The following is a 17,931-nucleotide window of genomic DNA, read 5'->3' as shown; positions in this document are numbered from 1 at the left end:
TATTCCGTGACTTCTGGAAAGCGTTTGACTTGGTGCCCCACTGCAGACTCCTAACTAAGGTACGAGCATATGGGATTGGTTCCCAAGTATGTGAGTGGCTCGAAGACTTCTTAAGTAATAGAACCCAGTACGTTGTCCTCGATGGTGAGTGTTCATCGGAGGTGAGGGTATCATCTGGAGTGCCCCAGGGAAGTGTGGTAGGTCCGCTGTTGTTTTCTATCTACATAAATGATCTTTTGGAAAGGGTGGATAGCAATGTGCGGCTGTTTGCTGATGATGCTGTGGTGTCGTCGTTGAGTGACTGTAGGAGGATACAAGATGACTCGGACAGGATTTGTGATTGGTGTAAAGAATGGCAGCTAACTCTAAATATAGATAAATGTAAATTAATGCAGATGAATAGGAAAAAGAATCCCGTAATGTTTGAATACTCCATTAGTAGTGTAGCGCTTGACACAGTCACGTCGATTAAATATTTGGGCGTAACATTGCAGAGCGATATGAAGTGGGACAAGCATGTAATGGCAGTTGTGGGGAAGGCAGATAGTCATCTTCGGTTCATTGGTAGAATTTTGGGAAGATGTGGTTCATCTGTAAAGGAGATTGCTTATAAAACACTAATACGGCCTATTCTTGAGTACTGCTCGAGTGTTTGGGATCCCTATCAGGTCGGATTGAGGGAGGACATAGAAGCAATTCAAAGGCGGGCTGCTAGATTTGTTACTGGTAGGTTTGATCATCACGCAAGTGTTACGGAAATGCTTCAGGAACTCGGGTGGGAGTCTCTGGAGGAAAGAAGGCGTTCTTTTCGTGAATCGCTACTGAGGAAATTTAGAGAATCAGCATTTGAGGCTGACTGCAGTACAATTTTACTGCCGCCAACTTATATTTCACGGAAAGACCACAAAGATAAGATAAGAGAGATTAGGGCTTGTACAGAGGCATATAGTCAGTCATTTTTCCCTCGTTCTGTTTGGGAGTGGAACAGGGAGAGAAGATGCTAGTTGTGGTACGAGGTACCCTCCGCCATGCACCGTATGGTGGCTTGTGGAGTATGTATGTGGATGTAGATGTAAAATATCTGGGAGTACGCGTACGGAACGATTTGAAGTGGAATGATCATATAAAATTAATTGTTCGTAAGGCGGGTGCCAGGTTGAGATTCATTGGGAGAGTCCTTAGAAAATGTAGTCCACCAACAAAGGAGGTGGCTAACAAAACACTCATTCGACCTATACTTGAGTATTGCTCATCAGTGTGGGATCCGTACCAGGTCGGGTTGACAGAGGAGATAGAGAAGATCCAAAGAAGAGTGGCGCGTTTCGTCACAGGGTTATTTGGTAAGCATGATAGCGTTACGGAGATGTTTAGCAAACTCAAGTGGCAGACTCTGCAAGAGAGGTGCTCTGCATCGTGGTGTAGCTTGGTGTCCAGGTTTCGAGAAGGTGCGTTTCTGGATGAGATATCGAATATATTGCTTCCCCCTACTTATACCTCCCAAGGAGATCATGAATGTAAAATTAGAGAGATTCGAGCGCACACGGAAGCTTTCCGGCAGTCGTTCTTCCCGCGAACCATACGCGACTGGAACAGGAAAGGGAGGTAATGACAATGGCACGTAGGGTGCCCTGTGCCGCACACCGTTGGGTGGCTTGCGGAGTGTGAATGTAGATGTAGATGTAGATGTAGACAGGCTGGCAGCATGCATTGGGGCACCAGACCTTCGAGGAGAGGCCGGAGGGGGTGACATCCACAAAGAGGGCTGGTGTGCTCCTACAGCAGGGACGCCTCCCAAAGTCTGGATGGGTGCCAATGGAGGAGGCAAAGGTGGTGGTGGTAGTGGTGGTGGTGGTGGTGGTGGGCCCGCAGCCCTTGCCATGGCATAAGGACACAGCTGATCATGACGGTGTACCACCAGCCATACAAGGGCAGTGGCTGTGGCAGCTGTGGACCATGAACAGAATCCGCTTAGGTCAGCAGCCAAACCCCCGATCCCAGACCCTGTTGGAACCAGAAGCGAACCGTGAAGAGGTCCACACCAAAGGTCATTGATGGGGTGTCATGAGAGATGCAAGAGGATATGTGGCTAGTGATTATGGAAAGTCTTGGTCAGACTCCAGTTCCCCACTGACATGCCCTGTAAGAACTCAAGAAGTGCCTCAAGATGTTGTCCATGGAAGAGTCCATGATGTACTTCATCATTTGAATCTCGAACATGCGGATGCGCTGTTCAGCATCGCCATTAGATTGGGTGTGGAATGGAGGAGCAGTAACTTGGCAATTATGTTGATGGGCACAGAAATTGTGGGAAGGCTGAGACTCAAACTGTGCACTGTTATCCATCCCAGGCATATAATACAATCTTTCAATAGAAAATTTTTTTGAGGGGGTCTGAACCGTAGCCACAGCTGTCATGGAAGAATAGTGGATAACTTACAAAAATTTTGAGAAAGCATGAAAAACCACCAACCAGTAAGAATTGAGGAAGGGACCCACAAAATCAACATGGATGGTTTCCCACAGATGCTGTGGTGCTAGCTATGGAGAGAGTGTGACCTGTGGCACTACCTGTCACGAAGCACTCTGAGAGCAGGCCATGAAAAGACGCACAATGTCACCATCGGTGCAGGGCAAAATGTGTTGACAGGCCAATGACTTGGTAAGAGAGAACCCCCAATGTCCCAGATGTAGAAGCTGACGTATATCGTGCCATAGAGCAATTGTGAGCACAACCCTGGGTGATGGCTTATCCATAGCTAAGAGAACACGACCATTGAACACTGAAAGGTAGTGATGAAGGACAAAATAGCTACATAAAGGATCCAAAGCCCTACCTGGACACCTGTCCTGCCAACCATGCTGAACAAGGTGAACAACTTGGCACAAAACTGGATAAGCAGCAACACCAGCAATGATCTGGGAGTCTGTAATATGAAACACTTCCACTGTACATTGCACCTCAAAACAAAGGAGTTCATCCTGATCAAAAGTAAGGACCAGTTCCATCAGAAGTCAGGACAATGCATCGGCATTGGCATGCTGTGCAGTAGGCCAAAAATGTATTTCATAGTTGCAGCAAGACAGAAACAAGGCCCAACAGTGGAGGCAATGTGCTGCTTTGTTGGGAATTGAAGCAGAAGGATTAAATAACAAAACAAAGGGCTTGTGGGCCATAATGAGGTGGAGCTTAGACACACAAACATTCTTGAGGGCGTAGGCAGTAGCAAGTGCTTCCTTTTCGACTTGGGAGTAGTAATAATGAGCAAAGTTGAGCGTTTTTGACGCGTAAGCTATCAGACATTCTGAACCGTGCTCATAGAGATGTGAAAGAACAGCCACAAGGCCATACTGAGAGGTGTCTGTATCCAAGACCAGACAGTGGCCAAGATGGAAGGTAGTGAAACAAAGTGCAGAGTGCAATTTAGATTTCAAAAGTACGAATGTGCACTCGCAGACTCGCTCCCACCAAAGAGGAACCTCCTTGTGGAGCAATTTGTGGGGGAGGTGGGCTAACGTGCCTGCACCTGGAATGAATTGTGATGATAGGCAATTTTCTCTAAAAATGCTTGGAGTTCTTTGACATTGGAAGGGTGAGGCAGAGTGGTGACAGCAGCAGTGACATGATGACATAAAGGCTTTGCACCATCCTAAGACACCTCAAACTCCAAATACACAGTGGATGGATGAAAAGAATGTGACTTGGCCAAGTTGCACTTCAGTCTCGTGTTATGTAATGTCCTAAAAGGAGCACTGTATTTAAATGCAGGAGAGCTCTGGTAGACAGTACAGTGGGTGCTATTGCATGTGCATAGATTGAAGGCTGCCTCTGGTGACTGCCCCACACACATGCCATTGGTGGAGAATTTGAGTGTGGTTTGCCTGTGGCCTGATGCCATGGCACATATCCAGACATGATCTACAGAGCTATAGCAGAATACACAAGATTTTTGTGTATGTAGATCACCAATTTTTGTGAAGTTTGTAGCCTTTTAGCTATTTCCTGTGTGAATACTGTTTTTCTTGTGGTAAAACATTTGCAACAATATTTGTCCTAGGTGAAAGATCACTTTCTCAACTTAATTTTGAAATTCTAATATCTATACAAATTATTGATATAGCTGTTTTTAAGATGTTGTTTAAAGATAAAACACTTAAAACTTATCTAGATCATGTTTTAAAGAACGAAATTTATTAAGAATGTACTGGAGATTGTATGATAACCAACTAAGTTGCACAAGCAGTGTTAGTAACCCTGTTTCATAGACAGAAATAATAAATGCACCAAGACAATGAAATTCAAAGATGTTATAAACATTTCAAAAGACAAAAACAAAAACTAGTATGTTTTGGAGTGACAAATGCCAAAGTTTTAAATTTCACTTCCAATACATTGTTCACACAAGAGAATTGTAGAAACATACTGTCATTTGACCATCAAACTGACTCCCATATGGACGACTTAGTAATAAATATCCCTGGCAGGGAGAAATAAATGAAAGACTTGAAAGCAAATAAGTCATCAGGTTTGTAATGGATCCCAATTCAGTTTTACAAAGAGCATTTACTGAGCTTGCATTTATGGTGAATTTCTTGCCCAGCGCAAAATCGCAATTGACAGGAAAAAGTCACAGGTGACTCCTGCATATAAGAAAGATAAAAGAACGGACCCACAAAATTACAGACCAATATCCCTAACAAGGGTTTGCTGCAAAGTCATTGAATATATTCTCAGTTTGAGAATAATAAATTTTCTCGAGACTGAGAAACTTATGTCCATGAATCAGCTTTGTTTTAGAAAGCGTCACTCATGCGAAACTCAGCTTACCCTTTTCTCACATGATATACTGTGAATTATGGATGAAGAGCAACAGGCAGACTCTATATTTCTAGATTTCCAGAAAGCATTTGACACGGTGCCCTACTACAGGCTGTTAATGAAGGTATGAGCATAGGGAATAGATTCCCAGATATGTGAGACTCTCAAAGACTTCTTAAGGTATACAAGCCAGTGTGTTGTCCTCAACTGCAGGTATTCATTAGAGGCAAGCGTATCATCAGGAGTGCCTCAAGGAAGTGTATATACATAAATGATTTGGCGGACAGCGTGGACAGTAATTTGTGGTTGTTTGCTAATGACGCTGTGGTGTATGGTAAGTTGTTGGCTGTGGTCTATGGTCAGGTGTCAAAGTTGAGTGACTAGGATAATACAAGATGATTTGGACAAAATTTCTAATTGGTGTGATGATAGGCATCTAGCTCTAAATGTAGAAAAATGTAAGTTAATGTGGATGTATGGGAAAAACAAACCCGTAATGTTCAGGTACAGCATTAATACTGTCCTGCTCAACAGTCACGTCGTTTAAATATCTGGACATAATGTTGCAAAGCAATATGAAATGGAATGAGCATGTGAGGACTGTGCTAGGGAAAGCGAATGGTTGACTTTGGTATATTGGGAGAATTGTAGAAAAGTGTGGTTCATCTGTGAAAGACACTGCATATAGGACCTATTCTTGAGTACTGCTCGAGTGTTTGGGATCCGTAGCAGGTTAGGTTAAGGGAAGCAACTCAGAGGTGGGCTGCTGGATTTGTTACCAGTAGGTTCAAACAACACACAAATATTACAGAGAAGCTTCCGGAACTCAAATGGGAATCCCTGGAGGGACGGTGACATTCTTTTTGAGGAGCACTATTGAGAAAATTTAGAGAACAAGGATTTGAAGCTGACTACAGAGCGATTCTACTGCCACCAACATACATTGCATGTATGGACTACAAAGATAAGATATGAGAAATTGGGGCTCATATGGTGGCATATAGACAGTCACTTTTCCCTCACTCTATTTGCAAGTGGAACAGGAAAGGAAATGACTAGTGATGGTACAGGGTACTTTCCGCAGCATGCTCTACGGTGACTTGCAGAATATTGATGTAGATGAAAACTAGTAATTCAAAAAATTTTCACTCCCATTTTTAACAATTTTATAACATTTGTGTGTGACAGCAAAGTGACATAGTGTTATACTCAGTACAGTAGAATTTGAGAATTTTTAACTGTTTGTGGGTATCATAGATAACTGATGTTGATTGTAACTAATTTGAAAAGAGATAAAGACAATGGAAAAAGAACACCACACACACACACACACACACACACACACAGATAGAGAGAGAGAGAGAGAGAGAGAGAGAGAGAGAGAGAGAGAACTTCATAAAAATGTATACCAATGTTGATACACTAACTACCTAATGACTACTGAACAAAATGTCCTGTAAAACCTGAACCTCTCTGACACCACATCTTGTGTAACATGTAGGTACTCACAGTACTCTGTGATTGTCTAGTGGCTGACATCTGATGCACTCAGCTGCCCCTCACTATAAACATTCATATTCTGTGTACCTCAGATTCTTTAACTTTCTCACCACAGAGGTGCACATAATGTTGTCAGAGATAACAAGCTTTCCATTCTATGTTGCCTTCCCTGTTTTATTGTTTGTTTTCTTGGCACTTAAGAAAAAAGGGAAGTGGTGTGTGCATAACTTAGCTATGCCTCACAGTGCCATTTCTGATCTTCCTTTTGCTTTCTCTGAATTCTTCTTCAGCTGCATATTTTTGTGATGTTTTGCCATGTTATTTGTTTACCTCATAATGGCACAGGCAAGCTGTTAAAGCAGATGCATCATTTACAAAATTTGCTGAAAATCCCACTTTTTAACAAGAAATTTAGGGTGGAATATAATAAAATACTTGTACGAGTACAGATAACTGAAGGCAAGCAAATAGGAAGGACAATACAAAGATGCTTAGCAATCAGAAAAAGCCTTCAGAGGGTGCGCACTCATGTGTGCATGCCAGCGTGCGCACACACACACACACACACACACACACACACACACACACACACACACACACACACACACACACGGAATTGTAATACATTGTAGGAACATGAAATTTTTTTGTACAATTTGTGTAGTAGGTACTGTCTGTAACATTGATACCTCCTAATGACACTGATTGTATCACTGCACAAAAAGCACGGTTGACCAGGATTATCTATTGCCTTTTGTGACATGTATAATATGAGTGAAATTGGTTCCACATGTTCGTCACTTCTGAAATGTGTGCCGATTTTGTAAAAGAAGGTAATTTGTCTGAAGGTGTGTTGTTATGAGTTTTTAGCTGTCAGGTTCACATGCCAAATAGGATTGATTTGGAAAAGTTGAGTTCTGCAGGTTGTCAAAGAACTAGCTTAGCAAGGTTTGGAATGTGGATCACATTACTGGACATTTTGATGAGTTGAGGTATGGATGTGAAAATAAGTTATTTCTTACTTCTCCCTAGATCCTAATGTGAAGTAAGATTATGCTGCAATAAGACCTGAGATATTCAAGTCACATGATAGTAATAATACTAGGACAGGAAGTGGTTCCACAGTTATGTTGACGAAGTAGGCTTTATGGTTGTAACTTTAAAGGTTAATACTGGACTCGCATTCGGCAGGATGACGGTTCAATCCTACATCCGGCCATCCTGATTTAGGTTTCCCATGATTTCTCTAAATCTGTTCAGGCAAATTCCAGGATGGTTCCTTTGAAAAGAGCACGGCCGACTTCCTTAACCATCCTTCCCTAATGCGATGAGACCGATGATATCGCAGTTTGGTCTCCTCCCCCCAAAACTACCCAACTCTAAAGGTTAACAACTTGAGTACACAGCAGCTACTGAATTTTCTTAATAAGAGTTCATCATGTATTCCATTGTAATTGTTGTTGTTGTTGTGGTCTTCAGTCCTGAGACTGGTTTGATGCAGCTCTCCATGCTATTCTATCCTGTGCAAGCTTCTTCATCTCCCAGTACCTACTGCAACCTACATCCTTCTGAATCTGCTTAGTGTATTCATCTCTTGGTCTCCCCCTACGATTTTTACCCTCCACGATGCCCTCCAATACTAAATTGGTGATCCCTTGATGCCTCAGAACATGTCCTACGAACCGATCCCTTCTTCTGGTCAAGTTGTGCCACAAACTTCTCTTCTCCCCAATCCTATTCAGTACCTCCTCATTAGTTATGTGATCTACCCACCTTATCTTCAGCATTCTTCTGTAGCACCACATTTCAAAAGCTTCTAATCTCTTCTTGTCCAAACTATTTACCGTCCATGTTTCACTTCCATACATGGCTACACTCCATACAAATACTTTCAGAAATGACTTCCTGACACTTAAATCTATACTCGATGTTAACAAATTTCTCTTCTTCAGAAACGCTTTCCTTGCCATTGCCAGTCTACATTTTATATCCTCTCTACTTCGACCATCATCAGTTATTTTGCTCCCCAAATAGCAAAACTCCTTTACTACTTTAAGTGTCTCATTTCCTAATCTAATACCCTCAACATCACCCGACTTAATTTGACTACATTCCATTATCCTCGTTTTGCTTTTGTTGATGTTCATCTTATATCCTCCCTTCAAGACACCATCCATTCCGTTCAACTGCTCTTCCAAGTCCTTTGCTGTCTCTGACAGAATTACAATGTCATCGGCGAACCTCAAAGTTTTTATTTCTTCTCCATGGATTTTAATACCTACTCCGAATTTTTCTTTTGTTTCCTTTACTGCTTGCTCAATATACAGATTGAATAACATCGGGGAGAGGCTACAACCCTGTCTTACTCCCTTCCCAACTGCTGCTTCCCTTTCATGTCCCTCGACTCTTATGACTGCCACCTGGTTTCTGTACAAATTGTAAATAGCCTTTCGCTCCCTGTATTTTACCCCTGCCACCTTTAGAATTTGAAAGAGAGTATTCCAGTCAACATTGTCAAAAGCTATCTCTAAGTCTACAAATGCTAGAAACGTAGGTTTGCCTTTCCTTAATCTTTCTTCTACGATAAGTCGTAAGGTCAGTATTGCCTCACGTGTTCCAGTATTTCTACGGAATCCAAACTGATCTTCCCCAAGGCCAGCTTCTACTAGTTTTTCCATTCGTCTGTAAAGAATTCGTGTTAGTATTTTGCAGCTGTGGCTTATTAAACTGATTGTCCGGTAATTTTCACATCTGTCAACACCTGTTTTCTTTGGGATTGGAATTATTATATTCTTCTTGAAGTCTGAGGGTATTTGACCTGTTTCATACATCTTGCTCACCAGATGGTAGAGTTTTGTCAGGACTGGCTCTCCCAAGGCCGTCAGTAGTTCCAATGGAATGTTGTCTACTCCGGGGGCCTTGTTTCGACTCAGGTCTTTCAGTGCTCTGTCAAACTCTTCACGCAGTATCGTATCTCCCATTTCATCTTCATCTACATCCTCTTCCATTTCCATTTCCATAATATTGTCCTCAAGTACATCGCCCTTGTATAGACCCTCTATGTACTCCTTCCACCTTTCTGCTTTCCCTTCTTTGCTTAGAACTGGGTTTCCATCTGAGCTATTGATATTCATACAAGTCGTTCTCTTATCTCCAAAGGTCTCTTTAATTTTCCTGTAGGCAGTATCTATATTACCCCTAGTGAGATAAGCCTCTACATCCTTACATTTGTTCTCTAGCCATCCCTGCTTAGCCATTTTGCACTTCCTGTCGATCTCATTTTTGAGACGTTTGTATTCCTTTTTGCCTGCTTTATTTACTGCATTTTTGTATTTTCTCCTTTCATCAATTAAATTCAATATTTCTTCTGTTACCCAAGGTTTTCTACTAGCCCTCGTCTTTTTACCTATGTGATCCTCTGCTGCCTTCACTACTTCATCCCTCAAAGCTACCCATTCTTCTTCTACTGTATTTCTTTCCCCCATTCCTGTCAATTGTTCCCTTATGCTCTCCCTGAAACTCTGTACAACCTCTGGTTTAGTCAGTTTATCCAGGTCCCATCTCCTTAAATTCCTACCTTTTTGCAGTTTCTTCAGTTTTAGTCTACAGTTCATAACCAATAGATTGTGGTCAGAGTCCACATCTGCCCCTGGAAATGTCTTACAATTTAAAACCTGGTTCCTAAATCTCTGTCTTACCATTATATAATCTATCTGATACCTTTTAGTATCTCCAGGGTTCTTCCATGTATACAACCGTCTATCATGATTCTTAAACCACGTGTTAGCTATGATTAAGTTGTGCTCTGTGCAAAATTCTACCAGGCAGCTTCCTCTTTCATTTCTTAGCCCCAATCCATATTCACCTACTACGTTTCCTTCTCTCCCTTTTCCTACACTCGAATTCCAGTCACCCATGACTATTAAATTTTCGTCTCCCTTCACTATCTGAATAATTTCTTTTATTTCCTCATACATTTCTTCAATTTCTTCGTCATCTGCAGAGCTAGTTGGCATATAAACTTGTACTACTGTAGTAGGTGTGGGCTTCGTATCTATCTTGGCCACAATAAGGCGTTCACTAAGCTGTTTGTAGTAGCTTACCCGCGTTCCTATTTTCCTATTCATTATTAAACCTACTCCTGCATTACCCCTATTTGACTTTGTGTTTATAACCCTGTAGTCACCTGACCAGAAGTCTTGTTCCTCCTGCCACCGAACTTCACTAATTCCCACTATATCTAACTTTAACCTATCCATTTCCCTTTTTAAATTTTCTAACCTACCTGCCCGATTAAGGGATCTGACATTCCACGCTCCGATCCGTAGAACACCAGTTTTCTTTCTCCTGATAACGACATCCTCTTGAGTAGTCCCCGCCCGGAGATCCGAATGGGGGACTATTTTACCTCCGGAATATTTTACCCAAGAGGACGCCATCATCATTTAATCATACAGTAAAGCTGCATGCCCTCGGGAAAAATTACGGCCGTAGTTTCCCCTTGCTTTCAGCCGTTCGCAGTACCAGCACAGCAAGGCCGTTTCGGTTATTGTTACAAGGCCAGATCAGTCAATCATCCAGACTGTTGCCCTTGCAACTACTGAAAAGGCTGCTGCCCCTCTTCAGGAACCACACGTTTGTCTGGCCTCTCAACAGATACCCCTCCGTTGTGGTTGTACCTATGGTACGGCTATCTGTATCGCTGAGGCACGCAAGCCTCCCCACCAACGGCAAGGTCCATGGTTCATGGGGGGGGGGGGGGGGCATTGTAATTGTGGACCAAATAACACACAAACTCCTACAAAATCAGGAAGTGAAAAGAAAGAAAAGAGTGACGGAGCTAAAATAGCAAAACAAAAATAATTAGTAAACAGTGCAGTTTTTGTTAACTTTGGAATGGAAAATCTGGAATGAGCCAAGTTTTTGACCTGCCAGCGATTATTTTAGGTTTTAGGTTAAAAGACTAATTTGTAGTTGTGGTCTCCCTTTATGACAGTTTTATTTGCCCAACATTTTTTCCCCCTCTTTGAGTATATTCCAGCTGACTGTCAATCAATTTTTGATGGAACATGTACCATTCTTGGTCTTTCAATATGACTGAGGGGTTAGCTGTTTTGTACACTTTCAACCCGCTGTTGCCCCGTACTACACTTTAAATGTTTTTGATGTTTCCATCTGTGATTGCAATTTTTGCATATCCTACAAATGGATCATCTTCAAGAGAAGCATAGCCGTGCATGAATTTATTTGCCCATAATTTAATGGTTGAAAATGAAGCATCATGATATTTATAAATCTTCACTGGCTCCCAATGGATTTCAGTTGCTTATAAAATGTCCACTGCAAAGCATGTTATGACAGCACAATATTGCAGTTTATCTATTTGAACTGCACATAAACCATATGAAAACTTTGAAGAGCTGTATAAACAAATTTGTTTGTTTTGCAAAAATTTGGGCCGTGATTCTAATAGTACACAGTTATGAAAAGCTGGTTGCAGTGAAAGGTTCTGAATGTTTTGGTGTTGCTATCCATAAATGCACTGTAAGTGAATGAAAAAAATCAGTGTGTCATTAAAGAAGTAGTGTAGCACTATTTAATTATTGACATAACTGTTCTGCACTACTTTCTTTGGAACTTAAAACTGGCACTGCTGAAGTGACATGTATTTGCAGAAGATGTGCTGTTCTTCAATGTGATTGGCATTATTCAGTTGTAAATTGAAAATCAGTAACTTAATTTCATAATAATTCTTCAGTTGCTTAAGTTTATTCACTTTGATTTTGAGGCATATACACTATGTGATCAAAAGTATGCGGACACCTGGCTGTAAATGACATACAAGTTTGTGGTGCCCTCCATTGGTAATGCTGGAATTCAATATGGTATTGGCCCACCCTGCCTTGATGACAGCTTCCACTCTTGCAGGCATATGTTCAATCAAGTGCTGGAAGGTTTCGTGGGGAATGGCAGCCCATTCTTCATGGAGTGCTGCACTGAGGAGAGGTATCGATGTTGGACGGTGAGGCCTGGCATGAAGTCGGCGTTCCAAAACATCCCAAAGGTGTTCTATAGGATTCAGGTCAGGACTCCGTGCAGGCCAGTCCATTACATGGATGTTATTGTCATGTAGCCCCTCTGCCACAGGCCGTGCATTATGAACAGGTGCTCAGTCGTGTTGAAAGATGCAATCGCCATCCTCAAATTGCTCTTCAACAGTGGGAAGCAAGAAGGGGCTTAAAACATCAATGTAGGCCCCTGCTGTGATAGTGCCATGCAAGACAAGGGGTGTAAGCCTCCTCTATGAAAAACACGACCACACCATAACACCACCACCTCTGAATTTTATTGTTGGCACTACACACACTGGCAGATGACGTTCACCAGGCATTTGCCATACCCACATCCTGCCATCAGATTTCCACTTTGTGTACCGTAATTGGTCACTCCACGCAACGTTTTTCCACTGTTCAGTCGTCCAGTGTTAACGCTCCTTACACCAAGCGAGGCCGTCATAGTACTTGCAGGGGATTCTGAAGCAGTTTGGAATTCCTGTGTTATGGTCTGTATAGATTTCTGCCTATTAGACATTATGACCCTCTCCAACTGTTGGCGGTCTCTGTCAGACAACAGACGAGGTCGGGCTGTACGCTTTTGTGCTGTATGTATCCTTTCACATTTCCACTTCACGATCACATCAGAAACAGTGGACCTAGGAATGTGGAAATCTCTCATAAAGACGTATGACATAAGCGACACCCATCACCTGACCACGTTCGAAGTCCGTGAGTTCTGCAGGGGCCCCCATGTTGCTCTCTCACGATGTCTAATGGCTACTGAGGTTGCTAATATGGAGTATCTGGTAGTAGGTGGCAGCACAGTGCACCTAATATGAAAAACGTATGTTTTGGGGCTGTCCAGATACTTTTGATCACTTAGGGTATACAGCTGCAGAATATCAGTATGAGAATATTGTTAAAATAATATTGAACGTGTATGTGTGTGAGGTTGACGTATTACATATTCATATTACTCTGTTTTGCATCCAAAGTAACGTGTTCTCAAACAAGATTTCAAAACACATTGTGCAGATATGACAACCTCTGCCCCCCCCCCCTTTTTCATCGTCTACCTCTTCACTCGCCTTCAACATCCTGCAACTAGGAGGGCTCTTGTTATCATTCCTCTGTACAGTACAGTACTTGGAACTTGGGCACTAGGTAGCTGCAGTGTGGCACAGTGAATGACAAACAACTGTAGCACACAAAAGCTTAAAAGCTGTACTTTATGAAGGTCATAACTGCTAATATCAGAATTATAGCCCAAATTTTCACAAGGGATCAACTGTTGGGCTGATGTCATGCAAGTGTGCTTTTTTTCTTAAAATATGAGGTCAAAGGGGTGATGTTACCCATGTCAGTGGCTTCTGTCAATGTCCGTTACTTTCACCTTGTTTTACACTAAGCTTCACATGCATGGTCGATATACACAGGCCATTGGTGTTTTCAAGTAAAGTAATGGTACTGAAATCTTGTTCTTTTCATATATATAAATAGCTGCAGTGCCCTATGTTGCCCAGGATGTTTAATGTCTGCCACACAAAGTGACTGTCCCTGTGCCATGTTGATACTCATATTGAATGCAGGCCACATGGGAAACAACAACAACTAATCAGTAAATAAGAGTTTGCAGTCACGTTTCTGTCATATTCTTGAGCTTTTGCTCATTCAACGATCTAGTGATGTCAGATGGTACTATCTCCAAGACAAGATTCTTGTGATAGGAATTACTGTCAGATTACTGTGATATATTTCTTGTGTTAAGCATTTAATTTTTCATTAATTTATGTCACTGTTTCATCTGAATGTAAAAATTTGAAGTAAATTGGTCAAGTACTTTTCGAGATGTGTGGTTATGTTTCTCCTTTATATAGTGTGTATATATTTATTTGTTCTGTATATTAAAAATATATATTTCATATATCCACCCAAATGTTCATTACAGGTTTCGTGTAGAAATTTGAAGTAAATCGGCCAATAAATTTTAGAGATTTTTGGTAACAACCTTTCCCTTTATGTATTACATATGTTTCAAGTCAGATTACAAAATCTTATGTAGACAGTAATCTTCCTCTTGTCTTGAAGGTAAAGTGTGCAAAATTTCATCAAGATTGGAATAAAACTGTAGATTTGTATGAATTGCAAACAAACAAACAAACAAACACTCTTCTTTATGTATATAGATAGGTATATTCAGTCACATATGCAATACACCATTATCACATAGGTTATTTCCAGACAAACTGAATTGTGCTATCACAAGACCCATGTAAAAGAAAGATAGTGAGATAGATGTTAATAGTTACTGACCAATGTTGCTCCTCCTTGAAGTCAGGGGAAAAGACTGTGTATGCAAGAAACATAACAAACCTCCCTTAAAATAAGATTATTTGTCTCATTTTGTATTTTAAGAGTCCGTCATCAGAACATGCTATTTTTCAGTTCCCAAATCAGATGTACAAAATAAATGAGGAAATATTGCCAACTGATGTTCTCTCGGACTTCCCAAAAGCATTTGATTGTGTAGTTCCCAGTCTTCTCCTAAGGGAGCTCAGATATGGTTAGACACTGGACTCGCATTAGGGAGGACGATGGTTCAATCCCGCATCCGGCCATCCTGATTTAGGTTTTCCGTGATTTCCCTAAATCGCTCCAGGCAAATGCCGGGATGGTTCCGTTTTAGGGCACGGCCGACTTCCTTCCCCGTCCTTCCCTAATCCGATGAGACCGATGACCTCGCTGTCTGGTCTCCTTCCCCAAACAACCCAACCCCCCAACTCAGATATGGTATTGGGGATCTTACTGGTTACCAGTTACCATTTCTAACTAAAAGACTGCAGAGTGTCATATTAAGAAATGCAGCACGTGCACACAACAAAACTATTTCTTTGGAATCTGGAATAATCACTACAGTTGTGCCACAGGGCTCAATATTTGTGGCACTGTTGTTCTTATAAATGATCTGCCCTCATACAAGAGAGACACAGACATCCTGGTTATGCATGTATTATGATCAAACCTGATGAAGAAATTTCACCACTTAAAAATGTAAATAATATTTTCTTGAAAATAAATAGCTGCATCTCTGCAAATGTACCATCACTGAACTTACACAAAGTGCATTATCTGCAGAATGTCAGACCACACCATTAGAAAAACTGCATGAGAGTAAATCAATAAATAAATCAGAAGCTTCTAAATTCTAAGGTATTTATACTGTCAAGAACCTGAACTAGAAGCCATATGTTACATATCTTCTTAAAAGTGTAAGCTCTGCAAATTTTTCCTTATGGATTTTGGAGATGAAAATGTCAAAAAGTTGACTGACTTTTCCTATTTTCATTCTCTAATGTATTATGGAACCATATTCTGGGGTAAGTCATCATTAAGGAGACAAGAAGTGTGTGTGACAGATAATATGTGGTGTCCATTCTAGAAGCTCTTGTAGACAGCTCTTGAAAGAATAAAATCTGCACTTTTTTTTTTTTTTGCCTTATAAGAATGCAGTGTGAGCACATCATTTTTGGAAAGGCTACTGTCTCTTTCTGTCTTCTGGGGAAGTGCTGATGTCTCACAGTCCCACTTCTTATGTAGGTATCAGTGGAGGGCATTTAACCCTCTGTTAAACTGCTGTGGAATGGCCATTGCAACACAGATTATGTGCCTGCCACTGATACCTACATTAGGAGATGGACTGTGATCCTCCAGGACTTCTCCAGAACACGAAAGAATGTCATACTCACACCACAATCTCACGCTGCAATCTTATGCGGAAAGACACCCTTGAAGATTTTATTGCATTGACACTCTGTGAAAATCTTCATAGATACAGCTTTTAAAACATTTGGGTGTACTGAGAACAGCCTCACAGTACATTTACTGCAGGGTGCAGTAATTATAGTTATAATTACTGCACCCTGTAGACAAGGCTTTCAGGTTTGGTTTGCTGTGACTGTCCAGTAACCCAAGACTGTTCATCGTAGATATTTTATTTTACAAATCTAGATTGTATTACATTCATGTGGAGTCAGAGACCTGCTTTCCCTGTAGTTGTATCAGGCTCTGGGATTTGGCCATTCACACAATCACTTACTCAGCAGAATTTCTAGTGCCCCATCTGTTTGGTCAGGCTGAAATTGCCGTAATTATTCCGAGTATTGACTCAATTTGTAAGTGTTAGTTCCTCCTGGGCATCCAGTCTCTTTGGCAGTGCCAATGCAGCCATCCAGCCATCTGGTTATATCAAAATCATTCAGGTCAGCATAGCTCACTTCATCTCCTTCCTTCCATGAAGAAAATGACTCTAGTTAATATACAGTTAATATACGATCCATTGATCATGACCGGGCCAAATATCTCACAAAATAAGCATCAAATGAAAAAACTACAAAGAACAAAACTCGTCTAGCTTGAAGGGGAAAACCAGATGGCGCTACAGTTGGCCCACTAGATGGCGCTGCCATAGGTCAAACGGATATCAACTGCATTTTTAAAAATAGGAACCCCCCTTTTTTATTACATATTCATGTAGTACGTAAAGAAATATGAATGTTTTAGTTGGACCACTTTTTTCGCTTTGTGATAGATGGCGCTGTAATAGTCACAAACGTATAAGTACGTGGTATCACGTAAAATTCCGCCAGTGCGGACGGTATTTGCTTTGTGATACATTACACGTGTTAAAATGGACCGTTTACCAATTGCGGAAAAGGTCGATATTGTGTTGATGTATGGCTATTGTCATCAAAATGCCCAATGGGCATGTGCTATGTATGCTGCTCGGTATCCTGGATGACATCATCCAAGTGTCTGGACCATTTGCTGGATAGTTAAGTTATTTAAGCAAACAGGATGTGTTCATTTGCAAAAACAGACATAATGTCTTATGGGATAACAGCAATCAGTGATTTTATAATGTTACTTAAAATCCATCTTGATTGAAAATTTTTTTAAAATTTATTCATATGACAGGTTTCGGTTCATTCAGAACCATCTTCAGATCTGATATTTCAGTTACAGGAGTAACCCGTCCAAATCCAGCAACTTTCACATGCTACGTCACATGTGAAAGTTGCTGGATTTGGACGGGTTACTCCTGTAACTGAAAGCATGTGAAAGTTGCTGGGTTCGGACGGGTTACTCCTGTAACTGAAATATCAGATCTGAAGATGGTTCTGAATGAACGGAAACCGGTCATATGAATAAATAAAAAAAAATTTGCAATCAAGACAGATTTTAAGTAACATTAGGAAGTGTTCAGCCACATGCGAAACGTCAACCACGACCTGCAACAAATGATGATGCACAAGTAGGTGTTTTAGATGCTGTCGCGGCTAATCCACACATCAGTAGCAGACAAATTGCACGAGAATCGGGAATCTCAAAAAGTCAGTGTTGAGAATGCTGCATCAACATCGATTGCACCCGTACCATATTTCTATGCACCAGGATTTGCATGACGATGACTTTGAACGTCGTGTACAGTTCTGCCACTGGGCACAAGAGAAATTACGGGACGATGACAGATTTTTTGCACACGTTCTATTTAGCGACGAA

General features: G+C 41.2%; 1 protein-coding gene across 1 annotated transcript in view; it reads left to right on the top strand.

Moving 5' to 3' along the window:
- LOC126248926 (chondroitin sulfate synthase 2) overlaps positions 1–17,931 on the top strand; it is a 125,088-nt gene that overhangs the window by 29,840 nt on the left and 77,317 nt on the right. The gene's annotated exons all lie outside the window — the stretch shown is intronic.

The sequence above is a fragment of the Schistocerca nitens genome, chromosome 3 (genome assembly GCF_023898315.1).
Source record: "Schistocerca nitens isolate TAMUIC-IGC-003100 chromosome 3, iqSchNite1.1, whole genome shotgun sequence".
NCBI lineage: Eukaryota > Metazoa > Arthropoda > Insecta > Orthoptera > Acrididae > Schistocerca > Schistocerca nitens.
Note: the sequence above shows the minus strand (reverse complement) of the source record. Positions and strands in the feature narration are given on the sequence as shown.